This window comes from Pezoporus wallicus, unplaced genomic scaffold, assembly GCF_028554395.1.
Source record: "Pezoporus wallicus isolate ANWC-B61680 ecotype Strahan unplaced genomic scaffold, APGP_CSIRO_Pwel_v1 contig_8548, whole genome shotgun sequence".
Classification (NCBI taxonomy): domain Eukaryota; kingdom Metazoa; phylum Chordata; class Aves; order Psittaciformes; family Psittacidae; genus Pezoporus; species Pezoporus wallicus.
The window spans coordinates 851,470-870,842 of record NW_026642624.1 but is presented as its reverse complement, the minus strand read 5'-3'; the positions used below and the strand labels follow the sequence as shown (position 1 = coordinate 870,842).

At 57.2% G+C, this 19,373-nt stretch overlaps 1 protein-coding gene across 1 annotated transcript in view; it reads right to left on the bottom strand.

Annotated features, from left to right (window-relative positions):
* The window catches only part of PCSK6 (proprotein convertase subtilisin/kexin type 6), a 35,658-nt gene extending 31,992 nt beyond the window's left edge, over positions 1–3,666 (bottom strand). Inside the window, exon 1 of the mRNA XM_057431030.1 lies at positions 3,462–3,666. The gene's annotated coding sequence lies outside the window, so the exon portion shown is untranslated. The remainder of the gene's footprint in view (positions 1–3,461) is intronic.
* Positions 3,667–19,373: the final 15,707 nt, after the last annotated feature.

Below are 19,373 nucleotides of genomic sequence, written 5' to 3'. Positions count from 1 at the left end.
ACACAGGAGATAGCCCAGGCTGCCCCCAGCTCCAGTTACAAAGCCCACCAGACCACACCAAGCAGCTCCAGATGCGCTCATTCCCTCCCCAGGTGCATTTACAACCATGAACCTTGGTTTTTTAGACTCCTGGCTTACAACAAGAACACCCACATTTCCCCAAGGGTCCATTCCCATTTCCCCAATCGATTTGCAGTTTTGGGCTGAAGTTTTAGGGGCCATTTGAGATTTTTCCAAGGCAATTTAAATTGGTACCTCAACAACCAGGAGGAGGTTTACTTCCCTCCTGTATCAGAGGCAGAGGAAGCACCGCTCAGCTGGGCTGCACGTGGAGCAAGCCAAAGCAATGCAAACATGTTTTGCACCCTGCAAAGCCATCATCACTATGCCAAGGGTGTTGATGGCTCCACTTCCGAAAACACAAGCACTTGCCAATGTCGTCTGGCCAAATGGGGAGGAGTTTGAAGCTGAAGGAGCTACTCATGGCCCCAGTGGGACACAGGTGGTTAGAGGTGGAGATGTACGGCAAAAGGATGAGGCAATGGGTTGCAAGAGGAGAAACTCTGTTTGGATATAAAGGAAGGTGAACACACGGGCCCTGAGAGGTGCTGGGATCTCCATCCTTGGAGAGCTTCAGATCTCACCCAGCTGAGGCCCTGGGCAGCCTGATTTAACCTCAAAGTCAACTGGGGAGGACGGACCTCAGACCTCCATAGGTCCTTGCCAATAGGGGTCACCGAACAAGGCCAGGTCTCCACAGCACTAAGAAGCGGTACGATTGCAAGGAGTTTGGCCGCATCCCAATCTCCTTTTCCATCCCCCTTTTCCCTCAAATCCAGGTGCCACCAGGGCAGGGAGAAGCACCCAGGAGATGCTCCTGCAGCAGCACCCAGCTGTACCCATGCACTGCCAGGCAGAGATGAGCCCAGCGCCTGCCCTGCCCCATTAACAGACATTAATATTTCCAGCAGGTTCAAGACTGCTTGTGGCTAATGAGAGACGGACAGGAGAGCTGGACACCACTGAGGGCAGTCAGGGCATTGCTGAGCCCGTTTCTTTCCTCCCCATTCAGGGAAATCCTCCAGGATCTCACCCAAGCCGTCCCATTCCCACAAGTGTTGGCACTGGTGCCCTCCAGGAGGCTGGATCCAGCTGGGGAGGACATGACTGCTCCCCTCCTCGGGACACCATCCGTTCCCACTGGGGATAAGGGCTCCAGCCACCGAGCCTTCCGGAATGTTGTTCTCAGATGGCCATGCCAGATTCGGCCAAGGACCAGGCCCAGCACCGTCATTCCAGCATCCCCCAAATGACAGGAATCCAAGAAAGCTCCAATTGCAGCCCCAAATGAATCCTGCCCAACTGAATCCTGGCCACCTCGTGCACTGCAGCTGGCACTGCTGCAGACCCTCCCGAAATCCCAGAATCAAACAAGCAGGAAAAGCCCTTGAAGACCACCAAGTCCAGCCTTTACCCCAGTACTGCCAAATCCACCCCTAACCCATGTCCCTGTGCACAGCACTGGACACTGCTCAAGGAAAACCGGGATAGGAACAGGCTCTGCGGCGCAGGCAGTGCTCGGGACACCGGCACCGCACAGCCCTCGGCCGGGGCCTGTTCCTGCATGCCCGGCACAGCCCCGTGGGGAGGAAGGAGCAGGAGTTGGGGGGTGTAAAAGCCTCTCCTTTTGTCCGATTGTTTGCATCACTGCAGTGGAAGTTGACGTAAATGATTCCCCAAGGGAAATGTCACTGCTGCGACCCGGAAGGGTTTCAGGGTGTCTGGGTGCATGGGTTGGGCATGGGAACATGCAGGGACAGGTCGGACGTGGGGCAGACGCTTGTGTGTGCGAAGCACGGCGATGCCTTTCCCAGGCAGGAGCAGCCACCAGCACAGGGCTCCCTGGCACGCGGCTGGGTCACCCTGACTGTCCCCTCTCCTCCTCCCTTGCCACACCGGAGTCCACCACTTGCCTCCACCCGAGCATCTCCCCAGGGCAGGGTGAGATGCCCTCAGGCAGGGTTTTCCAGCAGGATCAGGCCCATCCCACCGGGAATAGCGTTATCCCCAGCAGCTCCACAAGCAGAGGACCCAGCGGGGGACACTCAGAGCCCTATGAGCCCCGAGCACAGCACAGCAGACATCACCCATAAGCGCACACACACGCAGGGAAAGGGGTTCCTCAGGGTCTGGCCCTGGGCGAGCTCCCATGGGAAAAGCCGGAGGGGTTCGTGGAGCAGGAACGCTGACGGCAAGGGCGTTGAGAGCAGCTGGGGAAGCCCCAGCGGTGCCGGAGCTCCCGGTATCCGCGGGAAAGGCAGGAGCCAGGAACACCCTGATGCAACCGCAGAAATATTTCCCTTGGTCTCCAGCCTGCGTCGGGCTGCCCCGGGAACGGGCTCAGCGGGGTGGGATGGATGCTCCGGAGGGGCCACATCGTGCCCGTGAGCCAAAGGATTCCGGCGTCACAGGGAAGAGCTTGGGAAAGGCAGGATGCTCCAGCAGGGAAGGGACACAGCAGAAACCCCAGACCGGGAGCTGACGTTGGGCTGATGCAAACCGGGAGATTGGGAAGCTCGATCAAGATTCTCTCTGGCTGAAGAGGGATAAACACCAAAAAGCCCTTGGGGTTGCACAACCACATTCATGCAACCCTGCTGTAGAAGCATTGAATAATAGACGTGGTTTTCCCCTTGGTGGGACAACAGTCAGGCAGAACAGGTTGGAGATGGAGGGGGGGATGCGAGGCGTGATCCCCACGGGAGGTCACAGACAGCGGTGCAGGAGGCAGTCCCCAGTTCAGCCTTTAACCCCCCCACCGAAAGTGTGTTTACGCAGCAGCCTCTGGCTTTAATTACACTTAAAGGGAGGGTTGCGATGTAAAGCAAGGTTGTAATTTACAGTGCAGGAGACACCTTGGGCAGGCAGACACCCTGAAGTGCCACCCAGCCAGAAAAGCGCTGAGCACAGGGTGGTAACTCGGGAGGAAGCTCCGAGGACACCAGCGCGCAGCCGGGTTTAACAGAGAATGAAGAAACCGAGAGGAACAGAAACGCTCAAAGTCGCCTTTAAACCACCCGTGTGCGGCGGGGGCTTGAAAGCAAAAGTTCTCCGTGTTCCCAATCCCTCCGATAAACCCGGGCCGGAGAGTCCAAAGTTTGTTAAATCCACAAATAGAACTTCCCAGGATGGCAGGAACTTGTGCAATTCCCCGCCGCTGCGGGAGCGGGTTCCGAGGGGCCCCCGGGCACCCCGAGGAGCCGCCGCCGGTTCGGCCGGGAGCGGTGCGGTGGGAGCGGGGGCCGAGGCTGCCCGGACACCCGCGGGGCAAACCGGGGCTCCAGCGGCACCGCGACGGCTCCTGGGCCCCATCTCCCGGGACCCCCGGTTCTCCCCCCCCACACCCCCGCCATGCATCCCCGCTCCCGGTACCCCGGCACCTGCCCTCCTCCGCCCCTTACCTGCCCCAGGCTGATGTACCCGTAGGCAGCGGCGACGCGGGCGGCCTCGGCGGGGCCCCCCCGCACCCGCACGGCCCAGTGGTTGGTATAGACCGTGCGGGAGGGCTCGGCCGCGGCCCCGCGCCCGCTCAGCGCCAGCGGCAGCGCCAGGGCCAGCAGGCAGAGGCGGGCGGGCGGCGGCGCGGCCGCGCTCCCCGGGCCGGGGCCGGCTGCGGCGGGCATGGTGCGCTCCGCGGAGCCGGGCTGGGCGGAGCGGCGGAGCTGCGCCTTTTAAAGCGGCCCCGGAGCCCGGGGGGGCGGGGGGATGCTCCGGGGTGGGGGGGGGGGGGGGGCAGGCGGAGGCGGCGGGGAGGGCCCGGCCCGGCGGCAGCGACGGGGAAACGGGCGGACGGGGCGGGTCGCTGGCATCCCCCCCCCGCAGCCCCCCGCCTGCCCGGTGCTGCTCCCCGGCCCCCCCTGCACCCCCTCTGCGCCTCGGTGCAGCTCCAAGGACACCTCCTGGCACGTCCCTTGCATGCCCCTGGTCAACCCCATGAACGCCTCCGGACAAACCCCCCTGTACCCTCCTGCATCCCCCGGTGCTGCTCCCCGGAGCCCTTCCTGCATGTCCATGTACCCCGCTGCATTCCCCCTGCGTGCCCCGGTGCTGCTCCTCTGAGAGCCCCCTGCATCCCCTCCATCCATTCCTCTGCATGCCCCTCATCATCCTTTGTGAGCCTGCATCCCCCCCCCCCCGACAGACGCTCTGCATGCCCTCAGCATCCCCTCAGTCATCCCACGGCTCCTCTCCGAGGTCTGCCCCCCTCTGTGCAGCCAGCCTGAACCCATCCCCTCGCAAGCCCCTGGCACCGACCCCCTGGGTATCCTTTCTGCATCCTCTCAATTCCCATTCACCTGTATCCTCGCAGGCATCTCCCACTGTGCTTCCCCCTGCATCCCACCACTGCCGCCCATATCCCCTGGGCATCTCCCCTGCACCCCCCGCAGTGCACCCATCGCCCTGGCACCCCTCCTGCACCCCCAAACTGGGACTCCTCATGGGCTCACAGGGGCAAGGCTGATAGGGGAATTTGGAGGCAGAGCTCTGGGCAAGCCTGGCCATGGAGGGCACAAGGGCAGCCATGGGCACAGGCAGAAGGGCTGGAGCGCTGCCCTTGCCTCCCACAGACACCATTCAGAGGACAGCAGAAAGCTGGTGGGGTATTAGAAAATAGTCTTTGTTAGGGAGAAGGTGGTGCTGGAAACAAAGGCCGGGCTCAGGAGCCGGTCAATGATGCTCTGTTCCACAGCCCTCCCTGCCAGCGCGGGCAGAGGCCAGCAGAAAGCTGCCAGCTGCCAGAGATGAAGCGATGTTTCACGCACATCACATCCGAGCCCCACTCTCATCACATCAGAACTTCACCTCCATCACATTGGAGCTTCAGATCTGCCCCAACACAGACCCCAGGACTCACAATGCCCAGTAATGAGCACTGCCAGGCCCTACAGCTACAACCACAGGCTCCTCCAGCCGGGATGGCCTTGGGGCAGCTGTGATTCCCAGAGTGGGTCTATCTCCCAAGCCCTGAAGAGATTTGAGGGGTATTTTGAGCACAAACCCCTGCTGCCAACCAAGATGCTTCCACATGTCCCTTGGGGCTGCCCCAGCCCCATCCATCTGAATGCAAACACCTTCGCACCTTCCCAAGCCCCAAAAGCTTTGCCAAACCCACCAGGGGTCAGCCCCGGGGGTATCGCTGTGGGTACCCCTCACAGCATGTGGGGACACTGGAACCATTTGCTTACATTAGGGCTCATCTCCCCCTCTAGGTAGAAGTGATGGGTTTGTGCATAGCCATTTATTCTGGTTAAGCAGTGAAGGATGGTTTCCATTAGAACAAGAGCACTGCAAATCCAGTCCTACTTCCCATCTGGTTCATGGGCTTTTCCTTGTGTTTCCCATTGGTGTGTAGATGGATGAGCAGGGCTGGAGGGTTGAGCCTGATACGTGTGTGATGCACATCGAGAGAGCTGGGGGGGGCAGAGCCAGAGGAAATGAAACCAACCCCATCCCTTTGGTCTCATCCACCTTGCTGTGCTGGGGAAGGTCTATGGGGGATGCCCACGGTCACTAGGGGCTGTGAAGGAGGGAGGCAATATCTCCATGTGGAGCAAAGAAGAGGGAATGGGAGCTGGTGGTGGCAGGGAAAGTTTAGGGTTTGGTGGTGGGAAAAGCTTTATGATGGCAAAGGTGGAAAAAGGGTTTCCTGTGGGGAGGGAGGATGCAAAACTCTGTGTTGGATGATGAAAAATGGTCAAATCCCAGGAGGACCAGACCAAATCCATGCCTAGGCGCTCTCTGCATCCCACTGCAACAGCCCCATGGGCACCAAACCCCAACAGCACCTTGCATAGCAGATTGAGGGGGGTTAGAGCCTTGCCTGAGCACTAACGGCCACGCTGGGACCCACATTTCCATGCCCCCATCCGCACATTCCTCCTCTCCCAGTGGCTGGGTTTTGAAACTCAGAGTGTATCCCCTTGTGTCCTGGAGGGCAGCTTTCCAGCCGAGCCCATAGCATTTACCGGGGGGGTCAGGAAAACCAGACTTTGGCCTCACGTGCTTTGCACTGGACGCACACCAGGGCAGAGGCTCCTTTTTTAGCTCTTTTCCTGGGATTATTTGAAAACCCGGAGAATTCCTGCGAGCCGCGGGCGATGCAATGGGTTTAAGGGAGCCGAGAGGTTGAAGAGGAGCTGCTGCAAAGGCAGCACAGAAAGAGGCGCTGCTGAACCAGTAACGCTCGAGCTGTGCTCTACAAGATGCACAGCAATCCTGGCAGGTTTATGTCGCTCCATGAGTTACGGTTCAAGTCCCACCACGCACCACGCGCTCCGTGCGGCGATGGGATTACAGCCGGGAGACGGACGAGCAGGGCAGAGCATCGCTTAAATGGTGTTTGGTTGAAAACCGAACCCTTCTGCGCCTTTCTAAGGCGAGGGCAGGAAAGGAAAGCGCAAATAAAGCACCCGAAAGCTGCTATTTCTGCCCGGTGGGATGGGAGGGCTGGCGCTGGGTGACTGCCGCCCTGTCCCTGCCTGCAGGCAGAGGGGGCAGTGGGAGCTGTGCCTCTGCCTGCTGCAGTGCACGAATTGAAGCGAACAAAAGGCAGTTTGCAAACACACAAAGCCCAGAGGAGCCCCTGGGGTGCTGGAACCGGGTGGCTGCTTGGCTTGGTGGGGACATTGGCCGGCGGGAGCTGCCCCATAAACCCCAGCAGGCCCTGGCTGTGGGAGCTGAGGGTTTATCCTTTGCACGATGAGGGCCTCTCAGCGCAGGGATTACAGCAAAAATCAGGTCAAAACCCATTTATGTGACCCAAGCGGTGTCCCAGGGACGTGAGCAGGGCCATGGCGATGCTGGTGGCTGCAAGCCCCGGGCGCGCTGCGTGCCGTGGTTAATAAAGGGCACGCGGTAATTAAAGCAGCACACCTGGAAATAGCTCTTTCTGTAGCTCCCAGGCTTAACCAAATGAGTGAAATTTGCACTGGCATAATTAAAGCGCTGTGGTTCATGATCCCGTTTGCACCGGGGACTCACTCTGCAGCTCGACTCTTCACTCGCCAGTGACAGCCCATGTGGAAAGCTCCCATCCAGCTCTGGCTCCAGCCCCTGCACAGCTCCAGCTCCGGGGCTCTCGCCGTCAGGGTGCCCATTAACACCAGCCCATTAGCACCAGTTCATTAACAACAGCCTTTAAACCTGATGCCTCCAGCATCCTCCCGCAGCCACCCCAGCTCCCTCCCAGCACGCATGGTGGTGATGGCAAAACCCGGGGCTCTTGGCCACTCTTGCTGCTCCCATCCAGGGACCTGTAAATCTGAAGGGGAAATCAGTGTTTTTGCATTAAATTCATGCCTCTCAATCTTTTTCTCTGCTGGTCCTTGTAGGTAGGGTAACACCAGGCTCACCAGTGACCAGATGGTTTGGTTTCGGTTGTATTAATGGTAAAATCCTGCACGCAAGTGAAGCTTGCCAGCAGAAAATAAGGTTTGGAGGTGCTGTGGAGCAGCATCCCCATGGGTGATATGTCACAGCAGCACACAGGCTCTGGCAATGCCACTGACACTGTTTAGCAGCCACCAGCTTCGAAGCTGGTAAATCCCTGGGTGAATTCCCAGGAGATCCATGATCAGTGGAAAAAGTACCCCTGCCCTTTCCCTTTCCTTCCTAAACCTGGAATAAGCTGTTTCCAAAGAGGGGATGTCAAATGTGATGGAGAGGAAGGTGGGGATGCAGCGAAGGAAGGTGCAGGGAGGTGGGTGATGAGCAACAGCTCCATACTAGTGGCCCTGGACACATCAACCCAGGCACAGGGAAGCTCATTCCAAATGTCCCAGATGCTCTGATCCCTGGCAGGACCACAGGGTATGAAGGCTCCTGGGGGACCTCAGAACACTGTTCCAGTACCTAGAGAAGTGTGCAAGAAAGTCAGAGAGGGCCTGGAGGGACAGGTCAAGGGGAATGGCTTTAACCTGCCACTGAGATGAGCTCTTAGGCAGAAGCTCTTCCCTGTGAGGGTGCTGAGGCACTGGCACAGGGTGCCCAGAGAAGCTGTGGCTGCCCCATCCCTGGCAGTGTTCAAGGTCGGGTTGGACACAGGGGTTGGAGCTGGATGAGCATTAAGATCCCTCCCAACACAAACCAGTCTGGGATGATGACCAAGCAGGGATGTGATAATGCTTTTATCCCATCCAGCATCTCTTCCAAACACTGAAGACAGCAGCAAAAGGGATTTAAACTGGAGATTAGAGAAGCTGCCTGACTGCACTGATACACTCAGGGTATCGGAGCATCCCGGCACCAGAGGTTTTAGCTGTAATTACACCAACATCTGTGCAGTGACGGTCGGGGCTTGCGCAGTCCTTGTGCTGCCCCAGCCTGGGCTGGAGATTTCCCTCAGCCTCCTCCTGCGCCGTTTTGCTGCCATTCCACTGAGATCCGGATGGGTTTTTCCTATCTGATGCTTTCTCCCTCTCAGATTAAATCTCGGCTGTCAGACCCAGTGCAGTGGGCAGGAAGATTTCCCAGCCCAGTCAAAACGTCAGCTGGTACAAATGCTGGCAATGAAAAACAGAAAGGAAGGGCTCACGATGGGCTCAGGCCTGTAAAAGTATCCAGGAGGTGGATCTGGGAGTTTAGAAACGATTGGAGCTCAGCCGTGAAAGGGCGCTCCAGGGACTGCCATGCCCAGCGCAGACATTCAGAGAGGGGGGGGAGATCAACAAGTTAAAAGAAAACGTGGCTCTGTGCTTGGCCTGGGATTAAAAGGGACCTTTTCACCCATCTCAAACAGCTCTGCGTCTTATTGTTACTTTGGAAATCAAGGCAAGGAAGGAAATGCCCGAGTGGTGGGACTGGGAGATGCTTCAGCTCCTGCTGCATCCCTATGAAGCTGTGCCGGGGCTGTCTGGGCTCCCATCTGCTCTGTTTTGGGGTGCAAAAAGAGCTTATCCCTAAGGACAGGGTGTTGGGGACCCCACGGGTGCATTCTGGGGGCACCCATCCTGTCCATGGAGCAGGAACCCTCCCTCCTCTCCCGTTCCCCACTGCCATCCCGCTCCATCCGAGAGCACCGCGCTGGGGAAAAGCATCGGAGCCAAGCGGGAGCTGCAATAAAGCCTGGGCCAACCCAACCCCACCCTGGAACAGCGCTGTTGGAAAAGCCGGTTACACCGGCGCTGCTCCGGGGCTGTGTCATCGCCGCGCAGGGGGGAGGATGTTTCGGATCCCCCTGGGAGGAATCACAGCGTTGATGTGAGGATGGTGGCTCCAGGGCTGAGCTTGGGCTTGGGAACCGGGCTCTCACAAGGGCACTGGGCAGGGATGGCGGCTGCGGGCTCCCTGTGGTGCTTCATCAAATCACATACAACCGGTTTACTTCATCCCCAGGTCCAGTGATGCCCTCAAGGGCCCGGCTGTGAGCAGAACCCCCGATAGGATTTTCACTCCCTAACAAACCCGGTTGCGCTGGAACAAGCACTGGGAGCAGGGAGAGAGACGAGCCTGGAGGTGGAGAGATGCAAAGATCAAACCAGCAGCGATTTGCAGACAGAACCCAGGAGCCCAGGGCAAACACGGCGTGTCCGTGCCGAGGCTGTCATTTGTGCCTATTAAATAACAAACCCTGGCATGGCACGAAGGGAGCTGCGTGGTATTTCCTGAAAAGGGCGTGGGGAGCATCCTTGGAAAGCCTTCCCTGCACAATGCGCTTGCTGTGTCCAGAAAAGTAAGGTTTGCTGGGAGCCACCTGCCCCCAAAAGGCAGCTATTTAGGGCTGGAACATGGTCAGCGGCTGGGTCTGGGCTGCGTGCAGAGCAGTTGGCACCTTCGCCAGGCTCTGGGGCTTGGCTCTTTACCTGCATCTCCTTAATTGCTGCAAAATGCCTTGGGAAAAACCTCAGGAGAGCTGCCCAAGCACCAAGCATTCCCAGTTAAAGGTGTTGCCCCCCCCCGCCCCGACTCCAATTGGTGTCCATTAAATCCCCCCATGCCAACCCCAGAGCCATGCCTGGCAGGGCCGGGACAGGGCCAGGAGGGGGTTTTCCTCCTTTGCCACCTGGGCTTTTTGGGAGTATTTTGACCCAGTTGGGAGTTTCGGGGTTCAGAGCCCAGTGGGCAGCAGCTCTGGGGGTTACCAAAGAGATGGCTGCAAGGGCAATGGGTATGCCTATCCCTATGGGGTTTTGGAGGGGCTCTGCTGCCTCTCCCATTGGGAAGGGACCGCTTTTGGAAGAGAAGGTGGTGTCCTGTGGGTTAGTGTCACACGTGTCCCCACATTCCCCTGCAAGCTGGGGCCAGGACTCACTCCCCATCCCAGCACAGGGCGTGCTTGGGGCTCACCAAAGGCGTTCCTGGAGGTTTCGGCAGCGTAACAGGGCTTGCCGAAGCCTGATCTCCATGAGCTTACCTTTGCCATGGTATTTCAGAGGGGGAGCGTGGAAAACAAACACAAACCCACAGCCTGGGTGGGTTTCTTTCCCCCCGAGCTTTGCTCGGGCGCTGCAGGCAGGCGGGATTTGGGTGATCAAACCGGATCCAGCGCTTTCTGGCTGGACGGGATGCTGAAAGAGAAGCAGCTCCACCTAGGCAGGCGCTGGTGCTAAAGCAGAGCCGACCTCGACACCAGTTCAACCATCGACTATCAACCAGTATCTGTGCTGGGGACGGCACCAGCAGCCTCTGCTCTAGCCTGCAGTCAGCACCAAGGTCCCAAGTCCTGGGGTCAGTTTGGGGCTCAGAATTCAGTTTCCCTTCTGCACAGTCAACCCCTCCCCAGTGTTTCCCGTTGAGGCTGGAAAATTGGGGGGAAAAAGCCTGGTTTTGGCAAATCCCCCTTTGCATCCTGCAAAGGCACCCCCAGACCCACAGTGGGGGAAATCCCACAAGGGACAAAACTCCCCCGCAATAAAAACTCATCCCAGGTGGAAAAAGGCAGTGAAAGGCAAAGTGGGTTTTATGGAGCCTCAGACGTGTCTGGATTAGTCCCATAAAGATCAGCATCAGCCGCTGGTGAGGAATATCAGTTTCCCCGCAGGAGACAGCGGGAGAGACGCAACCCTGGTCTCATTTTGAAAGCTGCTTATTAGTGCTCATCAAGCATAATTATACTTCATCCCCAAATGAGATGCCCAACTGCATTCTGAACACACGCTAATGCTTTTAAATGGCCAAAACACCAACCCCAAACCCACTTACTGAATCCCAGCCAGGCTCCGAGTGTTAAAATAGACATTGCCAATGGCTCCAGGAAGGAGGAGGAGGGGAGGGAGGGGGGGGCTGCAGCTTCGTTGCAGCTTTGCCAATTAAATGCTTATTGCTGACTAATTAGGCAGAAATCAATCTGCTTTAAGTGATATCTGATTAAACTGGTCCTGCAGAGCAGCCTTGGTTGTTAACCGGGGGAAAGAAACAACCTCCCCCCCCCCATTCAGGATGCTCAGACCCGGTGTTTCTTGCCACCCTGTCCATGCAACATCCCCTTCTCCTCCAGCACTGCCACTCTCCTGAGGGAAACACATCCCAAGGACCCACCCAGGCACAGCAAAGCCTTTCGGAGCCAGGAAGGAAATGGAAAGGAAATGAGGGAAAAGGAGAAAATGAGGCACACGCAGAGGGTGGCTTCCCCCCCACAGCTTGGCAGGACGCTGCTGCCCGGCTCGTGCTGGGCCATGCCCATTCACAGGCTTTTCCAAATATTATCCCAATATTCCCTTTCAGTTCCCAGATAAATGGGCCTCTTCAGCAGTCTTTAAGCCCGCTCTGTTCCAACAGTTTCTCTAAGGCAGCAAAGGAAACATTTGGGTTACTCCAAGCTGCTGAATCCCGCATTCAGGGCTGAGCTGCAAGGGGTTTTCCAAGACAAAATAGGGGCAGTGTTGCACCGGGAAACACGAAGGAGGCCACGTCACCCTTTAATCTGCCTTCCTTTCTGCCTCCTCTCCCATGCCATGGTCTGTGTTTCCCATGCTTTTGTGTGGTCTTCATGGATTTCTGAGCATGTTTCCAGCTTTCTAGTTCCATTCAGAGGGCACTTGCAGTTTCTATCCAAAACACACTTCCTCCGCAGCCATAATTGGTGTCTGAAGTTAAATAACACAAATAAACCCCTCAAAACATTGATGCAAAGGGTCTGTCCTTGCACTTTTGTTCATAGAATAATATCATAGGATCCCAGGTTGGTTTGGGTTGGAAGGGACCTTAAAGCTCATCCAGTCCCAACCCTCTACCATGGGCAGGGACACCTTCCGCTAGAGCAGGTTGCTCCAAGCCCCATCCAGCCTGGCCTTGAACACTGCCAGGAATGGGGCATATTGTTTTGGCATCTCCATCAAGCTCTGAATTCTCTGCTGTGGCCAGGAAGGAGATTTTCAAGCCTGGTGGGACACGACTCAGGGCCACCAACCTGCTCCCAGCCTGGTTTGTCATTGCAATGGGCAGTGCCGCAGCAACCCATGGGTGAGCGGAGCATCCCTGCCGCCGAGCATCCCTTGAACCACGAGGAAGGTCCATGGGACCCTGCATCCTTCCCGTGGGGCTGGGGAGCCGCAGCGCCCGAGGGGGCTGAGGGAAGCGCCCGTGCAGCAGCCTGGGGTGCTGGAGCCAGAGGAAAGATAGGAAAGGACAGGAAAGAGCCCGAGTGCGGGGAGCCGGGTGCGGGTGCGCCGGGCCGGCACTAGGGGGGGGTGGCACCACACGGCAGCACCGCCTGCGAGGGCAGAGGAGGAGGAGGAGGGCGGGAGGAAGGCAGGGACGGGCTGCGGGCAGGGCGGGTGCTGCCGGCGGCTCCGCCCGGGGAGCTGAGGGGCTCGGGTGGGCAGGGGACTGAGGGGCTGGGCTGAAGGGAAAGGCTGATGGGAAGGGATGAGGGGCGGGATGCGGGCAGCGGCATGGCAGGGATGCTGGAGACAGAGTGGCAGAGATGTGGACAACGGTGTGACAGCGGTGCTCGAGTCAGCATGGCAGGGATGCGGGAGGCACAGACCCCACTTGTCAGGGATGCAGGCAGCAGCAAGGCAGGGATGCTGCAGAAAGGCCCTGGCAAATGTTACTTGACTTACCAAGCTGATGTCCCCAAGCCTGTACCTTGGAGGGATGAAAATGGCCATAAACGCCTGAAAAAGGGAAACAGCCCAATTCTACACAGAGCAGAAATCAATTTGCAGCGTTCACAGCCTGGAGGAGTCACACACGAGCGCATCACAGCCTTTTCCCTGGCAATGGCTCCCATGGGCCTGATCCTGCCCGTGAGTCCTGCCCTTCACCTTCCTGCACCATGGGTTTGGCGGGTATTTTGGGACTGACTGGGGCACATGTGGGCCCTTTGGTGTTGCCCCACTGGCATCCCCTGGGGCCAAGGTGCTTCCCGGAAGGAGGTGGAGGGGAATTCGCTTTGTATTTGACGGCATCGGGACTGTTTGAGGAGATCCTGCCAGCCACACCGCCCTCCTCCTCCTCCTCACAGCCAAGGGATGAAGGCAGGGAACGGGCTTGTCCCAGCCCATTGGCCCACATGCACCAGGGGGAGCCCAGCCCGGCCGCAGCGCTAACGAGGCTCCCCGTTAATGACGGGCATTAATTACATTCTGCAGTCTCAGAGAGGAAACACTTCCCACGGGTGCTCTCAGCCAGACCCTCTCCTGAGCCTGTGTCTGCAATGGGTTATCACAGCCACCAAGGTCCTGGCCTCGCTGGGAAGGCTGGGAGGTGGCAGCAGTGACAGGGAATGGGATGGAAAGTGCTCACGGTCCTTGTGCAGCCTCACCATGGGGTTAAGGAGGGCTGAACGCGTGGCAGGAGGAAATTCCCATCACAGGAGAGTGTTTCACACTCCTCACTTTGCCTTGGCTGCCCAGCCATGGGCAATGCCCCCAAAACCTGTCTCGGACACAACAGACCAATGCAGTAAGTCCTTCATGTGAAAGGGTTTACTTGTAAATCTCTCTGGAATTCACTTGAGCCAATCCTTGCTCCCAAATCACCACCAAAACCAGAGCACGGCCACAAACCTCACCCTCTCCCTGCTCACATTAAGGCTCAGCTCATGCCTGCTGACACTGCAGGAGAAACCTTCAGGGACAGCATCGCCCTGAAGCCTGGAGCCAGGGGATTTTCCCATCCAAACACTGGCAGCATGGACCGAGGATGCTTTTGGCCATCAGCACCCCCCAGGGAAACCCAGAGGCAACTCCAACAAGGCAGGGAAGGACAGATGGAGCCCACATCCCGCATTTCCCTGGATAACAAATGCAGGTGCTGCTCCATGCTCTATGGGGATGCCGGGCTCCCCCCTGAGCCTGCTGCTCCCGGGAGTTTTCAATCCTCTTTACTCATTTCAGGCGAATTTGGGAACTATTTGGAAGCTGACAAAGAAGCTGGTTTGGAAACGTCAAAACACTTCTTGAGGGGTTCCCAAGAAGAAGCCCCTCGGGAATACCCAGCCTCAGTTCCTGAAGGGTTTTCAGGAATGGTGGAATTTAACTTATTTGGGAATGGATTTTTTTTCCCCTTAAGCTTTAGAAGGGGCTGATTGAGCTGCAAAGATAAACTCTGCCTTTCTTGTCAAACTGACTGTTCCGGGCTGATCTAAACCCACAGTGTTTGGGGGATTTTTTTCCTTTAGATCAGGAAGTTTCAGTTTAATCTCAATTGATCTTCCCCCTTCTGCCCCCTTTGTATTTTCCAGATCCATCCCAAAATGAAAATCCCTTTTTACACCTGCAGCTCGTGGCCTCCCCAAACCATTCCCTGCACTCAGCTACAAGACAAAACCTGAGCCAAATGAGCTTCCTACAATGCTCCCTGCAAATCCTGCCACCCATAACCAACGGCATCTCTGCCAAATTCATGTGCCAGCATCGATTTCCAGCTAAATCCCTGCACTACCATCATCACCATCAACTGGGCAGCTGCCAGACCTTCCTCGAGCTGCCTCCAAGAAGCCAGAGCATCATCCTTGATATGCTGCTGCCTTTGGGGCCTGCTCCCACCTCAGAGCCAATACACTGGCTTAGTGGTCCAGCTAAAATGAAGCCAGAGCTGGGATGCTGCGGCTCGGATCACTGATAGCCATAGTGAGAAAAAACCCTACAGTGACCACAAAGTGCATTTCTAAATTGAAACATCAACCTCCTTTGGTATTTCTATGTCAGAGCTGAAGGCAGCATGGGTGATGCTGGTGGCCAAAGGCCACTGAGGCTTTGAGTGGCTTGTGTGAAAGCACTTTTAGCCATAGAGAGTTCCCTTGGGGTTTTTCATGACATGCAGCAGCTTCAACAGCTGTATCTGGGTGGTGTCGATGCAAACACCTCTATTTCTGCATTTTGCTTCCACCACCATGCAGGAATTTTGCATCATCGGCCTCTCAGCATGGAAACACCATCCTTTCACACGGCTCATCCATAAACAAGATTTAAGCCCAGGAAGCAGGCAGGGAAGTGAGGAGAGCCCTTCTTCCATACTAGCCCCACATCTGTGGTCTCCCATCTCCTCCACCCTTTGCTGCTGCTAATTGCCCATGTAGGAGCTAAGGATGGGGTCACCTGCACACTTCCTGCCGAGCTCAGGTACTTTAGAGGACTGCACTTCATGTGAGAAGTGGTTTATCCCCACAAACACACTGCAGTTGTGAGGAGGTGCCAAGGGCTCTACTTGGCATCAAGAGCCTGAATTCAGCCCTATCCTTGGGCATTCATTCAGACCCAACACTTTCTTTGAGCATCTTCATTTCAGCCCCAACCAAAGAGATTCAGTTAAGGACACCACAAGCTGTGCCATGAAGGGGCTGAGACTTTCTCCTCCGGCTGAGGGCAGGAGCCCTGTGGCCACCCGGAGCCTGGCTCTGGCCCCCAGCCTTGCTGACAGGGCCACCTCCTCCTCCCTGCTGTTGAGCAGATAACACAGCAGATAACACGGCAATTGTGATAATGGGCCTCTGCCCTCCCAGCCCTGCTCAGAGCATCCGATGAAGCCAGGCGCTGATGAATTTGGCTTCACGGTGCCCTGGAGATGGGTTATTGCCATTTGAGGTGGAGGGAAAGCAAGCTGGGAGCAGATGGAGTGGCTGACCCACGTCACGAGGTACCTCGGGCTGGATGCAGGAGCCAGAGCTCCTTGTCTGGAGCAGGGAAAGGATGGCAGGGAGACAGGAGGGCAACCACAGCTCTCTCATGTGGTACCTGTCACTGGAGAGACAGGTTTGCCCATGTTGAGGGCAGTGGGGACTCCTCACCCATGCTGGTCCCAACTCAGTGGCTTCAAGGCAGCTCTGTCTCTGTGGCCATCCCTCCTGACCTCCGGCACTGCTGTCCTCCTCTGATCCTGCCCCACAAGTTTTGCAAGACCCCGAACATGGCCATTGAGGTGCAGAGCAGGAGGACTCATGGGTCCCCTTGCAAATGATTCACCCACCCAACCTCCTCAGTGTCACTCATAGAACCCTGGAATGGTTTGGGTTGGAAGGGACCTTAAAGCTCATCCAGCTCCAACCCCTGCCACAGACAGGGCCACCTTCCACTAGAGCAGCTTGCTCCAAGCCCCTGTGTCCAACCTGGCCTTGAACACTGCCAGGGATGGGGCAGCCACAGCTGCTCTGGGCACCCTGTGCCAGCGCCTCAGCACCCTCACAGGGAAGAGCTTCTGCCTAAGAGCTCATCTCAGTCTCCCCTTTTTCATCTTAAGGCCATTCCCCTTGTCCTGTCCCTAAATGCCCTTACAAGTCCCTCTCCAGATTTCTTATAGTCCTTTAGGTATTGGAAGACTGCTATATACTCATGACTCAGTTTCACTTTGCTGGAGCAGCATTGCACCACCTATCAATGACGAAGACAATGGTCTGACAGTGTATCATCCCACCCTGGAGGGGCAACCCAACCCCAGCTGCACACACAGGCTGGTGGCTTTACCCACATCATTTTTGGACCATCCTCCATGGTCTCTTGCAATGAGCATCCTCTTGCAGACAAGTCCCCCCACCGCAGTGGAGTCACAGAGGCTCTCTCTGGGTCTGCCTGCGAGGGTGAGGGTAGCCGCTAACTCAGAGGGATGCGGGCTCTGTGTCGTGTGCTCCTGCAGCACACACACATCCTCACGGGCTTGTTGGCAGCATGCTAAAAATACTCTCCACTTCTTCACCCCTCAGTTTTGCAGGAGGGCTGGAACCACAGCCCACACCCTATCTGTAAAGCCAGAGGTTTTCCCTCTCCTCCCCCAGCCCTGCCGGGAAAACGGAGAACACCAAACAGCATTCCTGGCACTTTGGGGGGATTTTGGGTCACTTTAAAAGCCTGGATTAAATATCACCTCTTTCAACAGCTCATGTTGGGATGGCTGGCACCGGCCTGGAGCCGAGCTCGGCACTGCTGCAGCCTGCCTTGCTCTCCAGCACTCACTGGGGGAGGCTGTGGGGGAGCTGGGGTGCTCGCACTCCCCAGGTGAAGCCCCTTTTTGATGGCTCAGCAAATTGAACAGACACCGTGCTTTTAAAGCAGCTCCCACCCGGTGCTCAGCAGCAGGGCGCTAACCCTGGCTTGGTGACAGCTCTGAGCGACCACGGCCAGCCACGATTTTCTGGTCTAACCTTTCAGCACTGCTGTTGTGCCAGGTCAAGGAGACCGATGAAGGATTCTCACATCCCCCCAGCTGCTGGCCAGGCCTCTTTATGCCATTGCCAGCACTCATTGCCACTCATTCTTTGCCCAGTTTGGCTCTCAGCCATGGAGGAGGAGCAGGGAAGGCCACAGAAGGTGTTTACACAACGAGATCATCTCAGCGAGACTGGAGCCGTTGCCAAACCCAGCGCTAAGCTGATACGAAGGAGATGCCATCAGTGTGGTTTTGCTCATTATCACTAATAGCTGTTTGTGTGTTGTTGCTCTGAGGAGCTCCAGTCCTGTCTCTGCCCCTCTGCTGCTCTTGTAGCCTTATGCAAGAGGAACAGACAGGGGGGTCCTGCCCCAAAACCCTATGGGCAAGAGTGGTGAGTGCAATGCCTGTGCTGTCCTTTCCCAGCTCACACCAGTGCTGGAGGATAGACCCTATCATCATCCCTTTGCTTATCCAAGTGTGACTCCACCTCAGGCTCTTGTCAAAACCCCAGCACATCTATTAGCACCTTCCTCCCCCCGCCGTGGGGATGTCTTTTTGCTGACATGGCGATCATTTCCCTGTCAATGCACCGTGACAGCACAAGGATTTCTCATTTCCAATCCTGGTGATTCCCGGGTGATTCCTGGCTCCTCCATTAACCCCTGGCCCTCCAGGATGGGGGCAGCCAGCCCTGATGGATGCTCTGGTATCTCTTCCACCTCTGATTAGCAGAAGCTATCTCCTGCTTTTCCTCCCAACACTTGCCGTACCTATGCAGAACATCACTTAACCTGGAGTTAACGGGTGTCAAGACGACTCTTCTCCTTTCCTTCTCATCTTCTCAGCTGAGAACAATGGAGGCGAGGTTTGCAGAGGGAGGTAGTATCTTTTTTTAGACTGAAATAATTAGAAGAAAAACCAGGCAGGCTGTTGGGTACATGAGCCCTCCAGCAGGCCTGAAATAGCAGCAGAAGTCTGCAGAGCTGAATACCAGTGGAGAACAATAGCTCTGAGCGTGACTAGTTGCGTTAACCAGTTCTGCCACCAAAGACCATTCCCCAGCTGTTTCCCCTTGTGCTCATGAACCACATCACACCTCCGCTGAAACCCGCTGTCCTGAGATCACCCTGCAGCCAGGAGCCACCGCTGCGGCCACATGGACCTGAGCCCTGGGCATTGCTCCACATGGGCTTCGTGATGCCCAGAGTGCCATGAGAACATCCCTTACCCCTCTGCACCCTGTCCTGCTGCTTCTGGGGATCTTCCTGACCCCAGCCACAGGGACACTGTCCCACCCTGACCCCAGGGACCCCGCTTGACCCTGGGGACCCTCTGATTTCAGGGACACTGCCCTGCCAGGGAGGTCTGGCCTTGTTCTTGCTGACCTGATCCAGTTCCTGGGGACCTTATCTGATCCTGGGGACCCTCCGATTTCAGAGGCATCATCCTGCCACAGGGATCTGGCCTGCTCCTTGCGGTCCCTATCTGATCCCACGTGTCCTGATGTGATCCCTAGGGTCTCCATCTGATGCTGGGGACCCTGCCTGACCCTGGCGACCTCTCCCACCCCAAGCTCCTCGTCCCACCCGAAGGACCCTGTCCCGCTCCACGCTCCACGTCGCATCCAGCACCCACCGTCTGCCCTCAGGCACCTTGTTCCCCCCACATCCCCTCTCCCTTAGGCTCAGTCCCACCTCCCTTCCCCGAGACCCAGTCCGTCCGTGCGCTGGCGGCCGGGGCCGGGCCAAGCCGGGGGGGGGCCGGGCCAGGCGGCGGCGGGGCCGGGG